We start from the raw sequence: 26,361 nt of genomic DNA on the forward strand, positions 1-26,361 counted from the left end.
GGCAACCCCATTGGAGATTCTTTAAAAGGGTGTTGAATCTAGATATAACAGTTTCCCCTTCCACACCCAAGCGATGTGGAATTGTGCACCTGTAGCTCGCCCAGTGTGGTAGCCTACTGTGTCACTTACACACGCTCACCCACACCCGCCCACAAGGTTGCCACAATATATATAGATATAATTAATTAATAATTATTATGGAAGGAATTATATATATATATATATATATATATATATATGTATATATGATTTAAGTAATTAATGATCATTATATAAAGAAATATACATATTATATTATATAATATATATGTGTATATATATTATTTAAGATTATTATTATATTTTTATATTTGGTAGTCAAACTAGGAATAGATTTGGGTATACATGTGTATATATATACACCTAATGTAGTATTGAAGATGCAAGAAAAATGCTCTTTCAATTTGGAAAGAATAATTCTACGCTTCAAACAATTTTCAACCCCTTTTCCCTCTATTTTCAGTCTATCTATAGACTGTTACAAATCTTCTAGAAGCTTCCTAACTAACTCCTTGTATTGGGCTGACCTTCTGGGCTCCTCTTGGTTATGGGCACAATTCCTTTTAGCTGAAATCGGGCTTCCAACATGATTTTCCGGTTCTGGGCCTGACTAATGAAGACTTGATTCGGAGCTGTTGCTCTTGCCTAATCCGTTCCTAACAATCTGGATCGCACCCGGCCCAGGCCATTTTTGGTATCCTCATCTGCCCCCATAATCTCTCCCTAATTAATTAGGGTGAGATTATCAAAAGACACAATCATGACATGACGGCTTGAGGCGGTGACGTGGGGAAGCGAACGGTTAGCTAAAAGACCCACGCTTTGAGATTCGCTGCACCATTATTACCATATCTCCTTAGATGTTGAATCATTTTTGCTTTAAAAACCCAAACTTCTCACCTTTTGTCTCTCTTCTATCTTTCTCACCTCCATCCTCAAGCGTCATCTTCTTCAATTATCTCTGTCACCTACTAGTATTCTTCGGAGAGGTTTCCCTATTTTCTCCGACGAGTTTTCCCTTTGCAATTTTTCGACTTTCGCTTTGTTACGGGGTACTTTGCAAACCCCCTTGCTAAGATGGGCTGTTTAGGTAGATTGGGACCTTGAAACTATAAGTTGTAAATAATGTACATGTAAAAATTTATCATTTAACGGTCCTTGTTAATTATTATTATTCATAAATTACTTATGAACTTATGATCAAATTAGTAGTGTGTTATCAATGTGGTCTACAAGTTTGTGTTAGTGAATTATTTTAGAACTGGTTTGACAGTGAAAAATGTGAAACAAGAGTTACGTGGGGTGCGGAAACAGTTAGTTGATTTTAATTGTAATTAACTTCTTTAACGATCTAGATATGATTATTAGGTCAACTTGCTCAATTTTATGATTGATTAAATTATACGACCAATCTAAACATCCACAATCACAAATATATGAAAAGTAAAGCAAATTAGAGTTAGAGGGATCGTACCAGGATTTTTAGCGAGGAAACTCCAGTTGATAAAATCGTCAACTGCTTGTATGGGAAAAACCTTGTGGATTATGAAGTCAAAAGTAAACCAATCCACTATGTTTGAAACAAAGTATACCGAACTTTGACTCTGGCTCACACCCTATCATTCTACACCACACCAACCGCTGACGATCCTCTGGCTTTGCGACTCCCCGTCCAATAGCAACTAAACCTCAGGCTTACACTTGATATTCGTAGAAGAGTAACCGGTAGATCAAACAACACTCCATGAATACTCCAACCCTTTCAAAGTGTGACTGCATTTACTTCTGTTCTTCAAGATCTAAACTTGATTGTAGAAGAATTAAACCCTGCTGATCATCTGGAATATCTGAATCTTCAATACAACTCCAATTCCGATGAGATAGAGAACAACACAACTAAATCACTCATGAATATATATGTGTGCTCTCAACAATAAATTCAGAATAATCAGATTTGATTTTCTGAATTTTTCTCTCTCTAAAGGCTTTCTCAAAATATAGAATTGATTTTCCCTAAAGGCATAAATAAACCAATGTATATGACAAGGTTTATATAGAGTTTTAAAAATCCTAATCCCTCAGAAAATATGATAAAGTTCATGCATAAGACTTAGAACGAAGTTGGGATAAAAAAGGAAACATTTGAAGAAGGAAACTTGGAAACCCGATGCATCCAGGACTTGTTGAACCGGTTCAGCCATCTTGAACTAGTTCAAGATGGCCAATAAAGAATCCCACGAATTCTTGAACCGGTTCAAGATGGTAAGTCTTGAAACTTAGGCAATTCAACTTGTTCAAAACCTTTCAAAACCCTTCCTAAATGTTCTCACTACCTCTCGAACTTCTTAGAGCATTGTTCTCATCATCTCAGAGTGTAGTATCCCATGAACACTTGACCTTCTTCAAATCCGCATCCGATCTTCAATCTTCGAAGCTTTGAATAGAAAAATTACAACTCGATTGAACTTGTTTTGACAATGAAATTAGCCAATTGTAAAATATTTATCTCAAAAGCTCCCCCTTTGGCAATTTCGTGAGAAAACCCTAAAAATAATTCAGCAATCTACCCAAGCAGGAAAGTAATTACAATGATTGTTAAAGGAAATAAAATGCGGAATCTTTGTTTTTTTTTTTTTTTTTCTTGAACCTCATGAAACTTCAGCAAATGTAGCAACCTGTAATCTGAGCTAATCATATTAGCTCAAACACAACTACCCGTGAAGCTTAATCAAGAAAATAAACACAAGCATAAAATAACAAATTGTAATGCCTAAAAATCAACGCAATGTCAACATATGCAATGATCAATGATTCTCCCCCTCCATACAAAAAGTCAATGCAAAAAGTTTTCCCCCTTAATGCAAAAATATCTCTCTCCCTGAATGATAAGACTCTAAATGCTCTCCCCTTTTTTGTCACAAATGAACAAGGGTCACAAAGAAGTAAGAAACAACCAATGAGAATAGAGAAATCTTGTAAATTGAAACTAATGAGACTAGAGACTCCACAAGATTATATGTATCAACAGAAATAACTAAGATCAATTCAATTAAGTTTCACAAACTTAGTAAGTGTAGTAAAATCACCACTAAGTTCCAAAAACATATGATCTATCAATTGTTCAGATTTCAGATAATAAATCAATGATATCACATATCCTTAGAAATCAAACAATCAATATGTGCAAAAGACATTTTTTTTATCTCTTTTTGTGCTCCATTTTTTTTTTTGCACATTGGCGGCTTTCACACTTATAGGCATCCAGCTTTTTCCTTTATTCCCATTTGTTTCGAGTCAATGTAACTTTCGGATAATTCTCAAAGGTAGCCTTTTCCATCTCACCTTTTTTAAAACAACAAATAATTTTTTTTCTTTTTCAAAAATGTTTTCATTCCAAGCTGTTTTTCAATTTTCTTTTCTTTTCACTCTTTTGGTCTAAAACACATAAATCAAGTTTAAATTCCAAGACAATGATCAATCATATCAACATTATCTTTGACCAAAATAATGACATCAAATACAAGTAAATGTACTATCAATGATTCATTTACTATACAAAATAAGTAAGCAAAACTAATTTTATCAATTTGTAGCCATTGTATGCTTTCCACAGATAATCCATGTGTCATGAAACTCCTTGTGTTCAACATACTCAATCAAAATGGTTTGCTTAACTTCCCAAAAACGTAATCTAAACTCTCAAGATATGCATGAAAATCATTTCTAGACTATGTCTTTACAATGTATCTAATTAAGACAATAGACACCAATAGATTTCCAAAAATGAGAGAACTTAGGAGCATTTAATGGTTTAGTGAGAATATCAGCCAAATTCTGATCAGTATGCACTTTTTCCAAAGACACGACATTTTTTTCAACAAGTTCCCTAAGAAAGTGATGTCGAATGTTAATGTGTTTAGTCCTAGAATGCAAAACTGGATTCTTTAAAATATTAATTGTACTAGTATTATCATAAGATATAGCAATAGTACCTTGATCAACTCCATAATCCAAAAGCATCTATTTCATCTAAAGCAATTGTGTGCAACAATTTCCAGCAGCAATGTATTTAGCCTCACAAGATGATAAAGATATGTAATTTTGCTTCTTGTTATACCATGAAACAAGATTAGTACTAAAATAGAAACAACCACCTGAAGTACTCTTTCTATCATCCTTGTTTCCAGCCCAATCAGTATCAGTATAGCCTGCATTCTCAGGTTAGACTCAGAAGAATAACGCCATCTATAATTCAATGTACTATTGACATAACGAATAATGCGCTTGACTGCAAGAATGTGTTGTTCTCTAGGATCAGTTTGATACCTAACACAAACACCTACACTAAATGAAATATCTGGCCTAGTTGCTGTCAAATACAACAAGCTGCCAATCATACTCCTATACAAGAAATGATCAACCTTGTTAGGATCAGAGTCTCTATCCAATTTGGATGAAATACTCATAGGAGTTTGAATATACTTTGAATCTTTCATACCAAACTTTTTAACTAGCTACTTTGCATACTTTAATTGAGATATGAAAATCCCATCATCAAGTTGTTTCACTTGGAGACCTAGAAAGAAAGTTAGTTCACCAACTATGCCCATTTCAAAAGTTTTACTTATAACTTTAAAAAAAGTATGAACAAGGTTATCACATGTAGCACTAAAAATAATATCATCCACATATATTTGAGCAATAAGAAAATATTTTCCTTTCTTGAAAATAAACAACGTTTTATCCGTTCCTCCTCTTCTGAAGCCCTTGTGCAATAGATAGGAAGTCAACTTCTCATACCATGCTCCAGGTGCTTGCTTTAAACCATAAATAGCCTTTTTAAGATGAAAAACAAAATCAAGATTATGTGGATCAATAAAACCTTTTGGTTGTGCTACATAAACTTCTTCCTATAAAATACCATTTAGAAAAAACACTTTTAACATCCATTTGAAACAATTTGAATTTAAAGTGACATGCAAGGGCAAAAAGGAGTCGAATAAACTTAAGTCTAGCAACAGGTGCAAAAGTCTCATCAAAATCAATTCCTTCAACTTGAGTGTATCTTTATGTAACTAATCTAGCTTTATTTCTCATTACAAGAGCATGTTCATCAAGTTTATTTTTAAAGATCCATTTGGTCCCTATGATATTAACATCACTAGGTCGAGGCACTAGTTCCTAAATATCATTCTTCACAAATTGAAGCAATTCTTCTTGCATAGCCATAAGCCAATCAGAATTTTGAAGAGCTTCGTCAACATTTTTAGGTTCAAACTGAGCCATCTAACATGAGTGAACTATATTATCAACAATACATGAGTGTCCTACATCATCACAGACTGTACTCCTAGTACCATGCTTATCCCATAGACCTATCACATTATCAATTGGATGACTTAATCTAACTCTAGAACTGCTAGATGTGGGAATATCTAGAGATTGTGCAGGAATTACTATAGGTTCATCAGTGGTTACCTCTAATTCCTCATCCTTATCTTCTTCAACCTCTTCACCTTCTCCACCTAAATCCTCAACTCTTTCTTCCTCATGAATTGTAGGTTCTTTCCTTTCTCCTGTAATTTCAAAATTAGTTTCTTCTTCATCAAGTTGAGAAGAGGTTATCTTAGATTTTGTTTCATCAAATACAACATTTATAGACTCCATAACCACTTTGGTTCTAAGATTAAAAACCTTATAAGCCCAATTGGTTTGTGAACAACCCAAAAACACACCTTCATCACTTCTAGAATTAAATTTTCCTAAGTGTTCCCTATCTCTAAAGATGTAACATTTACTTCCCAAGACTCTAAAGTATTTAATAGTGGGCTTCCTATTATACCACAATTCGTATGAAGTCTTGTTAGTTCCAGGCTTAAGATAAACTCTATTTAGGATGTGGCAAGCAGTACGTATCGATTCAGCCCAAAAGTGACTAGCAATCTTATTCTACTAAAGCATAGTACGAGCCATACCTGCAATTTTTCCTTTCCACTACACCATTCTGTTGTGATATTTTAGGTGCTGAAAATTCTCATACTTAGTGCCAATCTTATCACAATATTCAATAAACTCCTTAGGTTTACATTCACCTTTATTGTCACTCCTAATCCGATTAATTCCATAACCCTTCTCATTTTGAATAAGTTGGCAAATAGACTTGAAATTCACAAAATTATCAGATTTTTATCTCAGATATGTAACAAAAGTAAATCTAGAAATCAACCATAACAAGCAAATATCTTTTTCTTCTAATGCTATTAGGTGTTATGCGACCCATCAAATCTATATGAATCAATTCTAAAGGTCGAGTGGTGGCTTTATGAATAAGCCTCTTATGTGACACTCTAGTTTGTTTTCCTAACTGACATGGACAATATATTTCATTCTTAGGCATTTTCAATTTAGGCAAACCTCGAACAAGATCATTATTAGACAAATTCATTAGATCATTAAAATTCACATGTCCAAGTCTTTTATGTCATAAAACAGCCTCATCAGTAACTGCAGAAAAACACATTAGTGAAGGATCTGAAAACACAACATAGCAATTATAAGAAGTTCTAGTTCATTTCAAGATGCATTCACCTTTTTCATTAGTTACAAAACACCCTTGTTGAGTAAAATTGACTTGAAACTCCTCATCACAGATTTGACTAATACTCAACAAATTAGCAGCTAAACCTTTAACATATAGAACATTTTTTAACTTCCCAATTCCTGAAAATTTGATCTTTCCTTTACCACTTAGAGTAGAAACTTTATCATCACCAAAAATAACAGTATCAACTGAGCATTCCTTAAAAGTGGTAAACGATGTTCTATCTCCTATCATATGCCTAGAGCAACCACTATCAAAATACCAACCACATGGACCAAGTGCTCTAAGTGCAGTGTGCATGGCAAGACACTTAAAATTCTTTTTCTTTACCTAAACAATTTTAGATTCATTATGCAATAATTTCCATATTATTCTAGACAAAGTATCACAAGGCTCAACAGTCTTAATCATCTTCTTTCTCAAATTTGAACTCTCTAAATTTTTCAAATTCTTTCCTAGTTCAATTTTTCTTTTCTGACACTTATATTTAGGAGAATTAGAAATAACACAAGGTTTGGTTTCAACTTTCACAAAAACATCTTTAGATTTTTGAAAATACAAAACATTTAAAGTTGAAGCCAATTCTTTGTTACTACAAGTATTCTCAACTACTCCTTTCAACTTATCAATTTCATAAGTGTCAATATCAACTTTCTGAAAAAAATTGTTTTGATTTAACAAATTTATTACTCAAATTATCAATTTTAAGTTCTAGTGATTTATTAAACAAATTTACCTTTTTAAGTTCTTTTTCCAGAAAATCAATCTAATGAAGAAGATTCAAATTTTTATGGCCAATTTCTTCCAAATTCTTATTAGAGACAGAAACTTCTAACTTATAAATATCTCTATCTAGTTCCACAAGATTCAATTTCTCTAACAGATTTTCAAAATCCTTTCTAGACTTTGACCACTCAATTTGCATGCTTGTGATAGAATCAAAAACAGGAGTTAAAGGCAACACATCAACAAATGAATTTTCAGACATGATGCAAAAATCAACAATAAATCAACAAATATGATCTACTCTATATATCGAGTATCCCGCTCTGATACAAAATTATGAAACAAGAGTTTCGCGGTGTGCGAAAACAGTTAGTTGATTTTAATTGTGATTAACTTCTTTAATGACCTAAATCTGATTATTAGGTCAACTTGCTCAATTTTATGATTGATTAAATTATACGACCAATCTAAACATCCACAATCACAAATATATGAAAAGTAAAGTAAGTTAGAGTTAGAGAGATTGCGCCAGGATTTTTAGCGAGGAAACCCCAGTTGATAAAATACGTCAACTGCTTACATAAGAAAAACCTTGTGAACTATGCAGTCCAAAGTAAACCAATCCACTATGTTTGAAACAAAGTATATCGAACTTTGACTCTGGCTCACACCCTATCGTTCTATAACAGACCAACCATTGACGATCCTCTGGCTTTGCGACTCCCCGTCCAACAACAACTTGACCTCAGGCTTACACTTGATATTCGTAGAAGAATAGTAGGTAGATCAGACAGCACTCCATGAATGCTCCAACACTTTCAAAGTGTAACTGCGTTTACTTTTGTTCTTCAAGATCTAAACTTGATTGTAGAAGAATTAAACCCTGCTGATCATCCGGAATATCTGAATCTTCAATATAGCTCCAATTCCGATGAGATAGAGAACAACACAACTAAATTACTTATGAATATATATGTGTGCTCTCAACAATAAATTCAGAATAATTATATTTGATTTTCTAAATTTTTCTCTCTCTAAAGGCTTTCTCAAAATATAGAATTGATTTTCCCTGAAGACATAAATAAGCCAGTGTCTATGACAAGGTTTATATAGAGTTTTGAAAGTCCTAATCCCTTAGAAAATATGTTAAATTTCGTGCATAGAACTTGGAAGGAAGTCGGGATCAAAAAGGAAACATCAGAAGAAAGAAACTTGGAAACCTGATGCATCTTAGACTTTTTGAACCGGTTCAGCCATCTTGAACCGGTTCAAGATGGCCAGTAAAGAATCCCACGAATTCTTGAAACTTAAGCAATTCAACTTGTTCCAAACCTTTCAAAACCCTTCCTAAATGTTCTCACTACCTTTCAAACTTCTTAGAGCATTGTTCTCATTAACTCGGAGTGTAGTATCCCATGAACACTTGACATTCTTCAAATTCGCATCCGATCTTCAATCTTTGAAACTTTGAATTGAAAAATTACAACTTGATCGAACTTGTTTTGACAACAAAATTAGCTAATTACAAAATATTTATCTCACAAAAAACTTAATATAACATTATATTACTGTCGACAGTGAACTGGTTCGACAGTGATGAAATTAATGCTTGCCTCCATCAAAATCAATCCATATATTTTACTGTCTTTATTTCTTTCTTTTTTATTTCAATTGTCGCTACTAGTTATTTTTTTCCTTCTTTTTTTTTCTTTATTTCCCTTTTTTTTTCTAAATTGTTGCCATCAGCCCCTTTTCCGTCATTCCATTCAATTTTTTTTTTTTAAATAAAAAAATAAAGGTAATAAAATATATATATATATACTACACGTATATGAATTGAGGGAGGAGATACAAAAAATGTAATAAAAAATGATTTAAGTGGTAGTTTTGTTTTTAAAATGTTAGTTTTGTTTTAAAATAAGTTATATTTTTTTATGTTCTTTAAAAAAAAAAATAATTAATAAAATTTAAAATAGCCAATAAAAAGAGCAATTGCTAAAGGACAGTCCTTATCATTCATCGTTATATTAAAATATTAAAGTGAACCTTGCCTTATTTGTGAAAATGAGAAACGCAGTAGATGTGGGAACTGTGATAAAGTCAACATTTAGAACCATCTTATTGTCTTTTTAAAAGAGGACAAATTATTAGTGAATGCCACGCTCCCTTCCTTATCTGATCGGGAGAGTGCTAACCATAATCGTTAGAGACTGTCGCTTTACATTCCCGTACAGAGTGAGTGATTTTCAACCAGTCCCATAGTCATCCCTATCACTCCGCATCTAAAATTGTGCATCGGTCGGTACACACAATGTTTTGTTTTTTTTTTTTAAACTCAGAACTCCTCTAAGCAGGCCCTGTGGACTCATTCCAAAGGCACCAAACTAGAAATACAGAGCCTCGTCCTAAGAATATACTAAGTAAGATGAGAAAGTTAAAGGTTAGGTGAGAGTCGAACACTGGCCGATGGAATGCCAGCCCCGAACTACAACCATCACTGTCAAACTCCGGGACTACACACAAAGTATTTACTTTTACGTTAGGGTAACAATTATAGCTCGACACGTCTCAAGTGGGGCCTTGACCTTTTTAATTAAATGACTGAACCATACATTTTTTAAGTTTGACAAAGATGGCCTGCAAACCCAAATCTCCAAAATGAGACGGACGAAATCACAAGTGGCCCGGACGCATAAGACATGAATGTGGACGCCAAACCTTTAAAACGTTGGACGCCAATAAGAGAATGCAATAATAGAAGACCCTCGTGAGGTAATATTAGAGCATTCAAGCGACACGTCAATTCTGTCCCATTTCTTTTCTATAATAATTTTACTGTATAGTGAATTTTGGCCAGCTCGGTTTAGGAGAAAAAAGAATCACAATCTATTAATTGATTGACCATGAGTTTGCTTTTTCAGTTATACGACATGAATGTGAATCATAATCTATATTAATTGATTGATCATGTGCTTGTTTACTATTCGGAGAAGGCAGTCGTCACTATTGGATTTTATTTTTTATACAATTAATTATAATTTTTTTTACAATTTTAAATATGTCCTTACTTAATTTTTATTACACCCATCATATATTCTAATTGTTAGAGCCGTTATCTCATATACAACTTTCTAGATGCGTCATTGAACATGATTAATATAAATATAAATTATTATTTATAACTTTATTAAATTAGTTAGGGTAAGCAATATTTTTGGAAAACAAATAAAAATAAATAAATATATATATATATATTGGAGAAAATTACAAAGTTGCTACCCTTGATGCATCTTCGATTTGGTAGAAACTTCATCAGAGCTAGATTATCTTATTTATCGAAAAAAATGAGCTAGATTATCTTCTCGTTTCCCTATTCTTCCTTTTTGCTATTCATCTTTGTCACTTCACAGAATTATTTGAAAGTCTCCTTTAAATTCACTTCTATTAATTAAAGAATCGTAACGATTGAGAATTTTCATAATATAATTTTAAATTAAAGAGTTGTAACTGTGGAGAATTTCAAGAGTAAGCATGTTGCCTTATTCAACTTGAGTAGTAGCTGTTGAGAATATCAAGAGATAATTATCGTATAATTTTTAAATTAATGAGGTGTAATTATATTTTTTAATTAACGAATTAAAAAAAAAAATGTATAGAAATACGTACTAACAAAAATGGCTTATACTTTTAATAGTATAAGCACGTGCAATGCCCGTTAGTAAAAATTTTATGAAATTATTCGAAACTTATAGTAAATCAACAATATATAAAAACTTGTAAATGTTGATTTTGTATTAGTTCTTTTCTCATCTTCTTTAAAAAATAAAAAATTATAGTAATTTTGATGATCATTTGAGTGAATTCAAGTCTGCATACAACAAAACAAAATTGACAAGCCAACTACTGTCACACAAGAATTCTATGTAAATAACATAAGGAAAAAAATAAGAAATAACGAATAAAAGTTACAAACCAACCAATCAATTTTGCATCTCTAGAGTATATTTTTGACAATGTCTTTCTAGTAAAAATTTAAAGCGTATTTATATTAAAACCATAAATGGATATTATAATTGGTAGAGCATCCAATTTTCTGAGCGATTATGTCGGTGTTCAAGTCCCCTCTTTGTCAAGATAAATAATAATAATAAAAGAATTCAACAAATGCTATCAGAATAAATATATTTGCTTTGAGATTTTAGACGTAAAAACATATTTGTTATATAAACTAAAAAAACATTAAAACCGAAGTTTATATAAAAGATTTAGAGATGGAATTATTTGGGAAAAAATAGAATAATACGTACACATCAACAGATAAAACTGATGTACATAGAAACTTGGATCTCTCAATCGCTGTAGATATTACATATAAAAGAAAGTATCAGATGTGAATTAATACAAAACTCGGAGAGTGGTAACCTTCGTGTTAAGGTCTCAATAAGTGACTTCTTGTTTGTGGGAGGAGCCGTGAAACAAGGGCTATTTTTTATTTTTTATTTTTTATTTCATTGCAGGAGTGAAGGTATGTAAAGGAGAACATTGCTAATAAAGCAAAGTACGAAGTCAGATTAGAAATGAGTTTTTGTTCGTTTAAGAGTTTATTTTTATATAGAATTTGGGTTAGAAATTGTAACACTTTAATGTAAATCCTTTAATGAAAATGATTTTGTATTTTTAAAAATTATACGCACATATTTTTTCATACATTGTAGGAGTGCAGGTTAAGGTAGTTGGTGAAGAAGAACATTGTTTGTTAAAAAATAAATAAATAAAAGAACATTGTTGAATCTTGATAAAGTAAAGTAAGAAATTGGATTAGAAAGGAGTTCATGTTGTTTAAGAGATTATTTTAAATAGACTTTATGTTAGAAATTGTAAGTCTTTAATGTAAATCCTTTAATGAAAATAATATTGTAGTTTTTTAAATTATGAAAATGTTTGGAAATAGGAAAATTTCTTACACTTTTATAATAGTATACATATAGATTTAAAAATTACGAAATTGATTGAAAATAGGAAAAATCCTTACACTCTTATTAAAATGTTTGGAAATAGGAAAAATACTTGCACTTTTATAATTGGGTGTGGGTGTATCTATATAGTATAGATATATTTTATTTTATGGTAAATTTTAATTGTTCAAAAAATAAATAACTTTAACAAAATCTACGTATTTATAGATTGTTCCATACTATGGGCTCTTATAATTGCTTGATCAAGTGTAAAAAACACCCTTATAGTATGTTTATTGCTTAAAGTGCATATCACACTCCTAAAGTTTCAATTGGATTCAAATTGGTCCCTACTGACATATTAAACTATAGTTTAACTAAATTACCCTTATATACACATTTTATATATTATTTAACAATGCATCATTTTATGAAATGACGAAAATAATCATTTAGCACATGAGGGGTGTGATATGCGCTATAAGGATACTATAGGAGTGTTTTTTTGCACTTTATAAACTATTATGGTTTTGAATCTTTTGAACTAGCTTAATGGGGTACATTTAATTGAGAACGTAATTTTATCGCGATTTGAATAGTATAACGACGTTAAGTGATTCAATATTCATTTGTATATTTATTTTTTCCTAATAAAGAATGAACATTGATTTGTTGCTATGTAAATAATTATGTTTGTGTGTGTGTGTGTGTGTGAATATTTATTGCAAATTCTAAAGTTTAAAAAATTAAATATATATTATTTATATATAATTAATAAGTACCTTTAATTTAATTTTTTAAATGTATATTTAATGAAAAATGATAACTATATTAAAATTTTAATTGAGAATAATTTTTTCTTTTTTATAATTATAATAGGGATTGAGGTTTTCATTCCATATAATATAATGTACATCAACCTGACAACTGTGACAAATAAACTTCACATTCTTCCGAGTCAAATGGGTCAAAGGTACAACAATTTTGGAGAAACCCTCAATAAAGTGCCTGTAAATTGTAATACCCTAATATTTTAAATGATTTATTAAATTGGGATTAATTACTTTTATTTTATTTTTAAATGATTTATTTGATTTAATTTGAATTAATTGTGTTTATTTTAAGTTTTAATTGATTTGTTTTATTGGGCGCTTAGATTAATTGTTTTATTTTTTTTATATTTCGTGAGTTATTGATATGATGATTGTTGTGTGTGTGCTTAACTATTGATTCAATTGTTGGCGTATTGATTTTATTGGTATGGTATGACTTAATTGTAAATTCTTGTCTGTTTATGTGTTTTATGTCATTAGTTATTTTTATTTAATTATTTTATTTATTTAAATTAATTAGATTGGGCTTAAGGAAAGTTGGACCAAAGGATATGGTCTTGGGCTTCGATTGTTGGGTAAATTAATAAAGGCTCATGGTTATGTGATTATTTAAATGATTGTTTTTGGATAATTATAAATAAATATATATATTTATTGATATATATTGATATATACGATTTAATTAACTAATGATTAATTATGAAATGTATATGTATATATATACATATATATAATATAATATATGTTTATATATATACATATTATTTAAACATAATTATTATTATTTTTTATTTGGTAATCCTAGTAGGAATAGGATTAGAGTAATTAATGTGTATAAATATACACATAAGGTTTTATTATTGAAAGTTTTTTATGCTAGAAAATAAGAAAGGTAGAGAGAGGAAGAAGAGAAGGCTGACAAGGAGGAGGTCGGATCTGAAAAAGAGAACGTCGGATTTGGAAGAGACGATCAACGCTTGAAGCGTCGGTTTCGTTTCGAAACCTTCAGGCGAGTTTTCTCTATTTTTCCTCTTAGAACTCATAAGTATTTCACCTTGAGTTTCAAGACTTTACATTAAATTTATTAATTTAAATCACGGTTAGAACGGATTAATCAAATACATTACGTTAATTTTATTTGATTAAATCATAATTTAATCGGATTAGTTAAAAGCATGAATTATTATTATTTAATATTTTTGAAATTTTAAGGTTTAATTGTAATATATAGGTGTTGTGTATATTTTAAATCAATTCACAGGTTGATTTATGACCCAAGACAGTTATTTATGGTTTCTGAAATTTTTGGAATTTTTCTTAAATTTTCTAGAATTTTTTTATTTTTTCTCGTATTTTTGGGAATTTATTAGAATTTATTTTTATATATATATTGGAAATATATATATATATATATATTATTTATACATATATATAAACTAGAGGCGTCTGCAGCGCAACAATAGGGTTGTAATCTAGTGTAGGATATCGCATGGAATGATGGTGTGCACATTGATCTAGGCTGTTGAAAGAGTTTGATATAAGTGAATTGATCTGGTGCATCGCGGCGCATTGAAGTATGGTTTGTATGTGAATCTGGACCATGGATTAGGTTTGGTCAATAGAAGATTGATCTGGTGTAGGTGTATACATGTGAGCTCAGGTGAAACAATTTGGTATACATGTGAGCTCAGGTGAGCTAATCTGGTGTGGGTGCAATTGTGTGAGCTCAATGATATAATCCGGTACGTTTGAGCTCAACCTATTATTTTGTTTGTTTGTGACATAAAATTGAAATAGTCATAACTCAATTATTTTAAATCGAAATTAGGTCATTCTTGAGCTCAAATTTAAGGATTTTTCGTCCACTTTCTAATGGTACCAATTTCATTCTCAGATTCCCATCATACTAGGAGATATTTACGTTTTAGTGAGACGATGTCGTAAAATTATTTAAACTGAGATGGAATATTTATAGGAAACCCTTTCTGACATATTTAGTAGCATTTAATTTGCTACTAATATATATATATATATATATATATATATATGTATGTATATATTTGTATATATGTATGTATATATTTGTATATATGTATCTATGTACATATATATATATATGTATGTATATATTTATTTAATGTATCCATACAACTCATAAATTAAATAAAACATAGATACATATATACAAATATATACATACATATATATATATATATATATATATATAGTTATAATTGTTGTTATATATGTATATGCGATTTTAAATAATTAAGGATTATTAAGGAATAATTATACACATATATATTATATAATATATGTGTATATATATGTATGTTAATAAAGATTATTAGTGTTATTATTCTTACTTGATATATTTGGATGAACTAGTTATTAAATTAGTGATATGCTTATAATCTGCATGAGATGTTTATGTATGAATTAACTATCGTTGAGTCTAAAATTGATACATGGATGAATTGTAGGCATGGGTGAGTTGCTAAAGGCTTAAAAAATATTACCTTATTTGTATGAATAAAATATATACATAGGAAACATAGATGAGTGAGTTGCTAAAGGCTTAAAAAATATTACCTTATTTGTATGAATAAAATATATACATAGGAAACATAAATGAGTGATTAATTTAAATGTATAAATAAATATACTTGTGGAGGTATGGTTGATTTGCCAATATATAAATAAATATACTTGTGGAGGCATGGTTGAATTGCCAATGTATAAATAAAAATACTTAAAGAGGCATGGTTGAGTTGCCAATATATAAATAAATATATTTATAATAGCATTGTTAATTTGACAAAGCGTAATTAAATTGCTATATGTTAAATGATTAAAATTTCATCTATGGTTATTGTATGTATAGGTTAAATTATGATTTGTTATTCTTAAATTAGATAGTCGAGTATTTACAAGTTAGTGTATTATTTTATATATATTAATAAAATAATAGTGGAGAAGGCATGGATGGATTCCCAAAGCATAAATCTTTGCTTTATAAATATATAAAATCATTCATTAGTGGTTATAGGGTTTTGGATTAAAGGAATTATTCCTTATATTATGGTTTATTATTTAAATGATTAAATAATTATTTAAAATGGAATTAAGGCTAAAAGGTTTCTCTTTAAAAGAGAAGGAGATTGTGGATTGGTTTAGGTAGAATTATGTTTTAATTATGGTTTAATAGTTTTGAAAATTAATGAACCTATTAATGGATATGAAAGTTATATTGTATATAATTATTTATACATATGTGTATCTTTATTAAACTTAAAACTTTATTAGGTTTGGTTTTGATCAGAGATGATCTGTTTATTGATTTTCAGAGGCCTGGTAGAGAGAGCTTGCTCATAGGGTTTAACCTACGATTTATTTTTCAGATTATTAGAAGTTCAAGTCTCAAGGTTAAGGATCCGCAGCTGGAGGACTTATCTATTCTAACTATTTTATTTCAAAGTAGGATATTTTTACTTCAGTAGTTATTAATGGATTTATGGATAGTGGATTATGGTTCAGGGGTCCTTGAGTTAAGTGATTCCCGATATGTAACCATTGGCGAGTTATTAATGAAAATTTTATTTATTAGTTTATCTTCAGCGTATTTTTTATTCTTTTATTTCATTTTGTACTATGTGCTTGTTTGAAATACTTTAATTGTTTTGATATCCCCTGATTTTGTGCGCGGACTTTTTGTGCGCGGATTTGATCGACCCGTGTTCCGAAATTAGGAGGTATCACAGTTGGTATCAAAGCATTCCAGGTTCAAGTGTCCCTAGGGTGTTTGTCGTCATGTGACTTCCGCGTTGTGTACTCTTTTCTTAGAGCTTAAGTTTAGGATTCATTGTATTCTATATTCGGTCCGTTAGTGCATCCTAATGATAAATCGTTGAGTCTTATCAGAAAATGGTAAGACACCGATTTGGAAGGTATTTGAGAAAGAAGGAGCATAGGCGCTAGAATCGTATGCTAAATCAGTACGTAAGGAGACAATATTTATTGTGAAAACTGATTAAATGACATAGACTACAAAGGTCGATAGTTTACATTTACATAGTAAACACAGATGCGAGATAGAGTAGAAAACTAAATTATGGAAAGTTATTACTTCTACACTCAGTATTTTTTAGGGAGGATGAATATAGTTGCAGAATTGGTTTTTAAATCTGTTTTGAGGATTGAGGTGTTCCAAGGTTATTTAAATCAAATTGGGTGATTTAAATGGTTGAAATAGACTAGTTAAAATCTCAAAATGCATAATATACATTAATATGCTAAGGACTTGAACAATATGGAATTTTAATTAACTTACATGTTGTGAATGAATGATTTAGTTACTTAATATTATTATAGCAATTTCAATGTAGATTTATGTGATTTTAATCATGTATTGACATATAACATAATATAATATACATTTATCGAATTTTTTTATTATGCTTACTTCTGGATTATTTGATGTATAATTACATATGTTGCATAAATTATGAATTTTATAGATTTATGCACCATTAAAAATAATATGGAGATATTTTATGGACGGATTAACGAAAAAGTTAAGTCCTACCTACTTGTGTATTTTAGGGACGGATTAACGAAATAGTTAAGTCCTACCTACTTGTGTATTTATAAGGGAGCGGATTAACCATAGAGTTAAGTCCTACTTATTCGTGTCAAGTCAACGGAATAGTTGGATAGCATGCCATTGAAATAATATGGTTGGATAGTTTACTTTTATGTTTGGATATAATGGATTTTATATATGTATAGATATGTGTCACAATATGAGCTTGAGTCTCAGGATCAATGGTTAGGATGGAGGCGTATATTACTGATTAAGATGGGTAGTTGGATTTAAGGCTATGTGGGCCCTGGTAGAAGGAGGACTCGTGACCACATTTATGTGCATTTTGCATAAGATACCCACTATCCGGTTGTGAATGCCTTAGTCCAGTGAGATCTTTAGTGTATACTTATATTTATCAATTATATAAATATGGAATTAGCTAATTAGAGATATACAAATATTGAGGTATGTAGACTACAGGGCAAGGCATATCAGAATATAGAATGTTAAGATGGAAGACAGGAATGGTAGTGGCAATAGCCATCATTACTTCCAAAGTATCTGGTATGTTCGTTATTAGGTGTGATCAATAGAGATCATTAGTATTGTGCAGTCACTTTTCATATTAAAGTGGCCGAGGGAATACCCATATTGTGAGGGAAGTTTATTTCCATTGGGGTCGTCACTAGTTAGATGACAAGGTGGTTTATTCGTTATAGCAAGTACATACAACAAAAATGAGTTCTAAATAATATGGACAATTGGATCTTTACTCAAATTGTCTCCCATAGGGGAAGTAATGTTGATTAGAAAGGAAAGGAGGTAATCATATCACTATATAACGATTTATGTTTTATTTATGAAGCAATAACCTATTGTTGACAAGGATATAAATATTTTTTTTTTTTTGCACCATGTGTGTAAAGGAGTGATGAGCGCTGAAAAGTGCGCATTTAAACCCCTTAAACTTAGGTATTCTAGGACCTTTATCTATCTTATTTTTCCATTTTAGACTAATTTCGTGTTATTGCCCTTTTTAGGTGCTTATCCCCAAAATAAGCTAATTCAGCCAAATAAGAGCTTAAAAGAAGCTAACTCAAACTGAATGGAAGAAAGGAGCAAAGTGGAAGCAGATTGAAGAAAAGTATAGAATTCGGCAGGTTCGATCGATCTCAAGTATATTTCGATCAATCGAAAGTTCATCGATCTAGACATTTCAAGATGGATCCAAGCTCTTTTGTCCTTATCCAAAGATCCCACAAAGTTCGATCGATCCAACAATTTTCAGATCAATCGAAAAGATTCCACCTTATCCTGTTGTACCACCCCACCTACCACTTTTATCTCTTTCCCCAAAATATCTCAGATTTGTCCTTATCCAAAAAGGTGCCGCCATAGAAGGATCGATCCAGCCAAAGTTTGATAGATTTCAGCTATGTTCGATCGATCTCACCATAAGTTCGATCGATCGAACTTCCTCAAGCCTGAAAAAAGACAAAATCTAGCTCATTAAAGGTTGGCTCATGGTGCAATCATTGGAGGAATATTGATGTGCGAGCCCAGACTATTGGGTGTGACATTTTAACTTACCTATATAAGGAATATGAGTCATTCTTGAAAGCATACTTGATATAACTTACATGTTGTATAACATATTCTTGAAGAGGAGGCTAGAGACATTCTTGAGAGGTTTTCCATCTAATTCAAGAAGAGGAACATTTCTACCATGGAGATAGCCCTTGAGGGTTGGAGGACACCATTTATGAGTGGCTAGACATCTTCTTGGGGCTAGAGTTAGCTCTAAGCATGCTTTCGTTATCTTGATTCATGTATTTTTTAGGGGATTTGTGTTGTAATACATGTTTTGACATATTTATATACATAGATCTTATTTATTTAATGATTTGTGTGGTTTAATTCTTCCAAGTGACCATTTTATTCTATCCATATGTCTATGTATGCTAGAATAGATATTCATGTGTTTATCTCTATTTCTTGTGTTGTTGATGCATGTCTATGTGTATTAATGTTATAAATCTAGAGATTGTCAAGACATAGTGCTTAATAGAATGCTCTTGTGGTTTATTTGATGGTTTATACTCATTACTTGATGGATTGTGCCTTTCTCTTAGTTTAATTAGTTTAATTTTCATGTCATTAGCCTAGATGTAGTGTAGTTACCTTAGTTGTTAAATGGGAAGACAATCCATAGTTGTTGTTTGATATTCCATACTTATGAATACAAGTAGTATATTTATCTAATTTTGTGATGTGTTTGGATTGTGAGCTTAAAGAAGGATTAATGGCTTATTTTGATATATTGTGCTATTCATTGTAGTGTCTAGACAATATACACTTAATTGGTCATCCATGTTTGTTGAAACAACCACACACACTCACTCTTGTTGCAACATATGCCTTCCCCTCATTAATTGTGAATTGAGTATAGAGAAAAATGATGATTAGTGGTGATCTCTAAATCCCAAGACTTCTCTCTTTTGTTTTCTCCATCCTTTAATTACTTGCTTGATATTGATCTTGTTTAGTTTTAATTGTACTTTAATCAACCAAACAACCTACCTTTGATCACTCGACCTACTTACCCTAAGCCTTGTTTCCACTACTAATGCACCTTTAATCCCTTGGGACGATCCCTACTCACCCTTGCTATATTATTAGTTAGAGGTAGTAGTGACATTTATAAATTTAAAACTTGGACACATTGCACATTCACTATCGTTTGAACATCTTTTAAGCGTTGGTAGGACGGCAACACCAAGTTTTTGGCGCCGTTGCAGGGGATTAAATTGGCAACGCCGTGTTTTGGAAACAATTAGGGATTAGTACTCTTTTGATCATGTCTTTTCTTTATTTTATTTTTGGTTACTTATTATGTTTGTTCTTATTTGGCTAGGTGAAATTGAGCAAGGAGGTTAAGCAAAGGAGACTTCAATGCAAGGAGCTAAGCTAAGCACAAAAAGGACTAAAAATCTAAAAACTGCAAAGCATAGCAAAGTTTGGAAGTTGAAAATCAATTGAAGTTGCTTAAGAACCCTTTGTGAGATCTTTCTAACTCAAGCTCTAGTTAAATCGTCGGCCCGCGTGGAGGTTTGTTTTCCATTTCTTAGATAAATTGTGAGCCCGCATGGAGGCAATTTACTTTTCTTTGCAAGTTGTTTAAGCATGGGAGTATGGGATCATTGAATGTGGAGATTTGTTGATTTATTTATTGCGGAGGCGAAGTGATTGTTACTTACTTGTTATTTGTTTTTCTAGTGAATGCATGGTTGTAGGTCATTGAATCCTACTCTTGTCCCTCTTTATATGCATCTTGAATCGATTGTTCGTAATCCTAGGGGAAGGGGTAGTTCTCATCACTCCATTTCACCAATGAAGGATTTGAATGACGACCATGTGGAGGACCTTGGTCACATAAACCAACAAGGCAACCTCCACCCTAATGTGCATTATAAAAATGTTCAAGTACCATTAGGCATGCCTAGACCATTCATTCACCCACAACAACAAGGCCAAGTTCTAATGGGAATGCCTAGGCCAATATTTGCTCCACAACCCCCCATAATTCAAGCTAATCAAGGTGTTCGTCTAGCACCACCAATTATGAATCATCCCATTGAATTAAGAGACCATTATGTGCTTAATGAATATAATGCACCCACTTGCATTCAAATGCCTCCATTTAGAGCACATCACTATGAAATTAAACCACAAACTATTCAAATGCTTCCAAACTATCATGGACTTCCTAGTGAAGAACCTTATAAGCATTTGGATGAGTTTCTTAAAGTATGTTCCACTGTGAAATATACGAACATGCCGGAAGAAGTGTTAAGGCTTGAACTTTTTCCTTTTACCCTTAAAGATAAGGCAAAATATTGGTTCAACAACCTTAGGCCTTTTTCGATAACTTCTTGGGCGAAAATGCAATAAGAGTTCTTGAAAAAGTACTATCCGGTTTCAAAGACCAATGCCATGAGAACTTCAATTAGATAATTTTCTCAAGGGGATGGGGAAATGTTTTATGAGGCATGGGAAAGGTTTAATGATTTGCTAAGAAAATGCCCTCATCATGACATACCTAAGTGGTAACTAGTTCAATATTTCTTTAAAAATTTACCGGATAATCACAAGGGTATGGTTGATGCATCAATGGGTGGTTCTTATCTTGACAAGCATGAAAATAATGTGTGGCAATTGAATGAAAGTATGAGTGAAAATTCCGTACATAGGTTCTTATCTTCTAAAAATGGTAGAAATCTAGAAGGAATGAAGAATGTTAGCTTGTATCAAGTAGACAACTCCAATGATATAGCCGCCGAGATGAAATCCTTATCTCAAAGGTTTGATCAATTCTTGATTAACCAAAATTCGGCAAATCAAGCATCTTCTTCCCCTACTCATGTTCATCATCGTGCATCTAACGAATCATGTATGACTTGTTCTAGTGTTTTGCATTCTACTTCCAATTGTCCCCATGGACATGTGCCAAATGACAACCATGAGCAAGCCAATGCTATTTTTGCTAACTTAGGGAATAATCCTTATGGCAATCATTACAATCCTAGTTGGAGGAACCATCCGAACTTTTCTTGGAAAAGCCAAGGGGAAGGCTCAAACCCTCCCTAAGGTGGTTTTCAAGGGAAGTATGTTCTGCCACCAATACAAGGCTAAGGTTCCCAAGGTTTTAGATCATCATTTCAATCCCATGGTAACCAATTTTCTAATTCTCATTTTCCTAATCGACCATTTTATTCTTAAGGAAATTCTAGGAGTCCCACTTTTGAAGAGAAAGTTTTGACCGCTCTAGGCACTCTAGAGGCGAATACTCAATTGCTTCATTCTCATTCTCAATCCATTACTAAGCTAGAAACCCAAGTAGGGCAAATAGTATAATGACCCGGTCATTTTTCCTCCTTTCCTTCTCTCGGATTTTCACAGTTATTTTTTTTCTGTTGATCTTTTCTTTCTGAGATCGGTTTCTCGTCACATAGTGTCATCTCGAGTGCTTTGGAATGGTTTCCGAGACTCTTTTCCTTAGATTGACAACTTCCTTTGAGGACCGCGTCAATTCCACATTTTTATTTTTCGACATTATTCCCTATTTTGTCTTTTCCCATTTATAGTTTTTCCTTATATAACCTCACTTCTTGTGCTCGGATTTGATTCCGGTTCTACATGCATTCATGATATTTGATTTCCATGACATTGGTATTTTCACTTTTGTAGAAAAGCATGCTAGTTGCTTACTTGTTTCATAAAGGGCATGGATGCATACTTTATTGTAATTATTCTTAACTTTTGAGATTTTAGTGTAATTATGTAAAGTAATTATTTTTCGTCTTAGAGACTATTTGATCGGTTGATCAACTATACATCAACCTTCGCAATAGCACGAATCATTATAAAATAGGGCTATTGGTCGGGTAAGTCGAACCACTGGGACTGCGCTAGTTTAAGGCAACCTAAGCGTCTAGAATCGTTTTAGAATGATAAGGGGGAATAGGGTGTTTGCTTGGTTTGTCACTAAAGCTATGAAATTAAGATGCATAAAATAGAACTTGCAAGAATTTAAAAGAGATAAAATGTCGGTAAAAGAGACTAGGGAAGTAACTTCACCACCTACAATATAAACATGCTAGAATATGATTCATTCGGGGAAAAACAACATAAATATGTGGCTATGATAAGTAGTTACTCATGGTTACTACATTACCTTCAAAGGATTCATGGAATCAATAGGCAAGAACAATTTATCAAAGATTTTACATGCTCAATTACCTAAACTAAAGTGTAATTTAAGACATGTTCACTAAGCTAGAAATTGTCAAACCATCAATCACATGATAAGAGCACATGAAGCTAAGAATTAAGAATAAGCCATCAAAGGAAGAACCTAAGCTATGGCCTATCAAATCTCTCAACAACATGCCATTAAAACCATTCCAAAAATCTCATCTTCATTGTCACCATGAAAATGTAAACCATACAACCATGAAAACATACATTCTAAGACAAGAAAGTAGGTCCAACATGATCATTAAATCAAAATCAATTCATTACATCAAGTAAGAGTTCTAGATTATGGAATCACCACAAAAATACATTATTTTTCCCAAACTAGAATCAAAAGTAAAGCATGCTTACAATGAGGGGTTCCATTACCTCCCTAGAGGAGGAGTTAGTTACACATGGGAGCCTTAGAATGAAGAAGAACCATGGATCCTCCTTCCATTTTCGAGCTCCCCTTTCTTGCTCCAAGAACTCTCCTTCCTTTGCTCTCTTCTCTCTCCTCTAATCTTGTAGAATCAAGCTCTCTTCATTGTGTGGCTCTTATCCCTCTTATCTACCACCCAAAATGCCACCAACCAACATCGCCAACCACTTCATTAAAGAGGAAAGCAAAATGAAGAAACCAAGGTGCAAGTGGGCTGAAATGAGCCATTTCCGAAGGGCATTCTGCCCAAAATTCGAGCACTCTAAGCAAGGCCTCGAGCACTCGAATTTAGTGTAAAAATGCCCATGCTTCACTTGCTCCGCCCAGACCTACTTTGGTTAAACAGCCATAACTTTGCGTTCCGAACTCCGAATGATGAACCGTTTAAAGATTTAGAAAGTTAATTCAGAGCTCTAAATATTTCATGTTTTAGTGGAGATCCAACTCTCAAGGATGGTTGGTCGAAAATGAAGATCAAGGCAGAATTTCATTGCTGCCAGGCAGTTCTGCGTACCTCTGGTAACAAGGCCATAACTCTCTGCTCCGAGCTCCGAATGACAAACCGTTTGAAGATTTAGAAAGCTAATTCAGAGCTATAAATCTTTCATGTTATGAGGGAAGTCCAGTTCTCGAGTTTGGAAGGTCAAAATGGCAAGCAAAGTCCAGGTTCTACTGCTGCCAGAATTCAGCATTGGCACCTTTTGTTGCTCAAGATTCCACAAGGCCTTATTCTTGTTCCATTTTGGCCAATGAACCTGAAAATGCATAAAAACATAGAAATGAAGATAATCTACATAAATTAACATACAACGGACTTTACTAATGCAATTTAGGGCGCTTGAATATATAATATTCGGCGCTTATCACACCCCCAAACTTACATTTTGCTAGTCCCTTAGCAAAACTACAATGAAAAGACAACCATGGGCATGCTACTACAAAAATATCATCCATGGTAAAATGAGATAGATACATAGCTCAAATACAACTTGAAACAGACAAAAACTGGAGATGGGGTCATTGGGAAAACTACCTTGCATATATGAAGCATTGATACAAAAATTGGCTAAATACATTTCCACATACATGCATCAACATCAAAGTCTATATAAATAACTCAATTATCATCTCTTGAATGGAAATCAACTCTAGCTTCAGTGAAAGTGAATTAGATTCTCAACATGCGGCTTTTACTTTCTTTTCCAATTCCTAAGCACAAGTTTTCAAATCATTGAATTCCCCTTTAAATGAGGTCCCTAAGGCATGATTTTATTTACAAGACAACTTTTGTTGCTTGTTGACAATTTATTGTAACTCATAAGCGAAACATAGAATGGTTGTGCAATGCTGAAGTCCCTTAAGCTTTCTAACCAACCTATGTAGCAAGCGTTAGGCCAACAACTCCCAAACCAGATGGCTTTAGGGTGTTAAGTGTAGAGACACTCTATAGGGCTTAATAGCTCAAGTTGGAAAGGCTACGAACTCCAACGAACCATGCTTATTACCAGTTTATTTTTTTTGAATGACCGTGCAATGTTTAAGTCCTTTAAGCTTTCTAACCAACCCTTGTAGCAAGCGTTAGGCCAACAACTCCCAAACCAGATGGCTTTAGGGTGTTAAGTGTAGAGACACTCCTAGGGCTTAATAGCTCGAGTTGGAAAGGCTACGAACGTCAACTGGTCATTATTTTCTTTCCTTTTCAGTTTTTTTTTTTTTTTTATTTTTTTTTATTTTTTATTTTTAGACAACTTAAATCATGCCAAAGATATTCATCTATCAGGTTCATCAAATCAAATTAACTAGGCCAAGGTCAAGGTCGATCAAGTTGCATGCCTCACAGTTAAGTTTCTAATGTGCATCTGTGCATTGTGAAGCTTAAAAGAGTGTCAAATCCATCGAGAATTTAATTGAGACATTTATACAGACTAATTTGAATCTACATGATCATTTCAACTCAAATTTTTCTTTATTTTCAAAAATGTCAATTGCTTCTATACACAAGGTATTAAACATATGCTTCGTCTTCGACAAGTGTCAAGTTATACTATCATTGCTTAGCAAAAATTATGAAACCAAAAATGTCTAAATGCAAAACCAAAAATGTCCTATTGCACCCCCAAACTTGAATGTCACATTGTCCTCAATGTGTGAAGACAAGTTAAACAAAATAAGAGCAAATAAGGTAAAAGAACAATATTACCAAGTGGAGTGACGAATGCAAAAATATCCATCGATGTGAATGCGCAAATGCGTCCCCCAAACTTGGACATAAAGACCTATCAAAACACAACTAATGTACACAGGTAAAAATCAAAACATAAATAAAAAGAAAAACAGGACTTATTTATTTATTTATTTATATATATATATATATTTTGTTATAATAT

The 26,361-nt window shown here is 32.2% G+C and overlaps 1 pseudogene; it reads right to left on the reverse strand.

Annotated features, from left to right (window-relative positions):
- Window positions 1–21,737: 21,737 nt before the first annotated feature.
- On the reverse strand, window positions 21,738–21,836 carry LOC132272006 (small nucleolar RNA R71; annotated as a pseudogene).
- Between the last annotated feature and the right edge of the window lie 4,525 nt (window positions 21,837–26,361).

The sequence above is a fragment of the Cornus florida genome, unplaced genomic scaffold, assembly GCF_030987335.1.
Source record: "Cornus florida cultivar Cherokee Brave unplaced genomic scaffold, ASM3098733v1 CherokeeBrave_3.0.0_Hap2_Chr08, whole genome shotgun sequence".
In the NCBI taxonomy this organism is placed as follows: Eukaryota; Viridiplantae; Streptophyta; class Magnoliopsida; order Cornales; family Cornaceae; genus Cornus; species Cornus florida.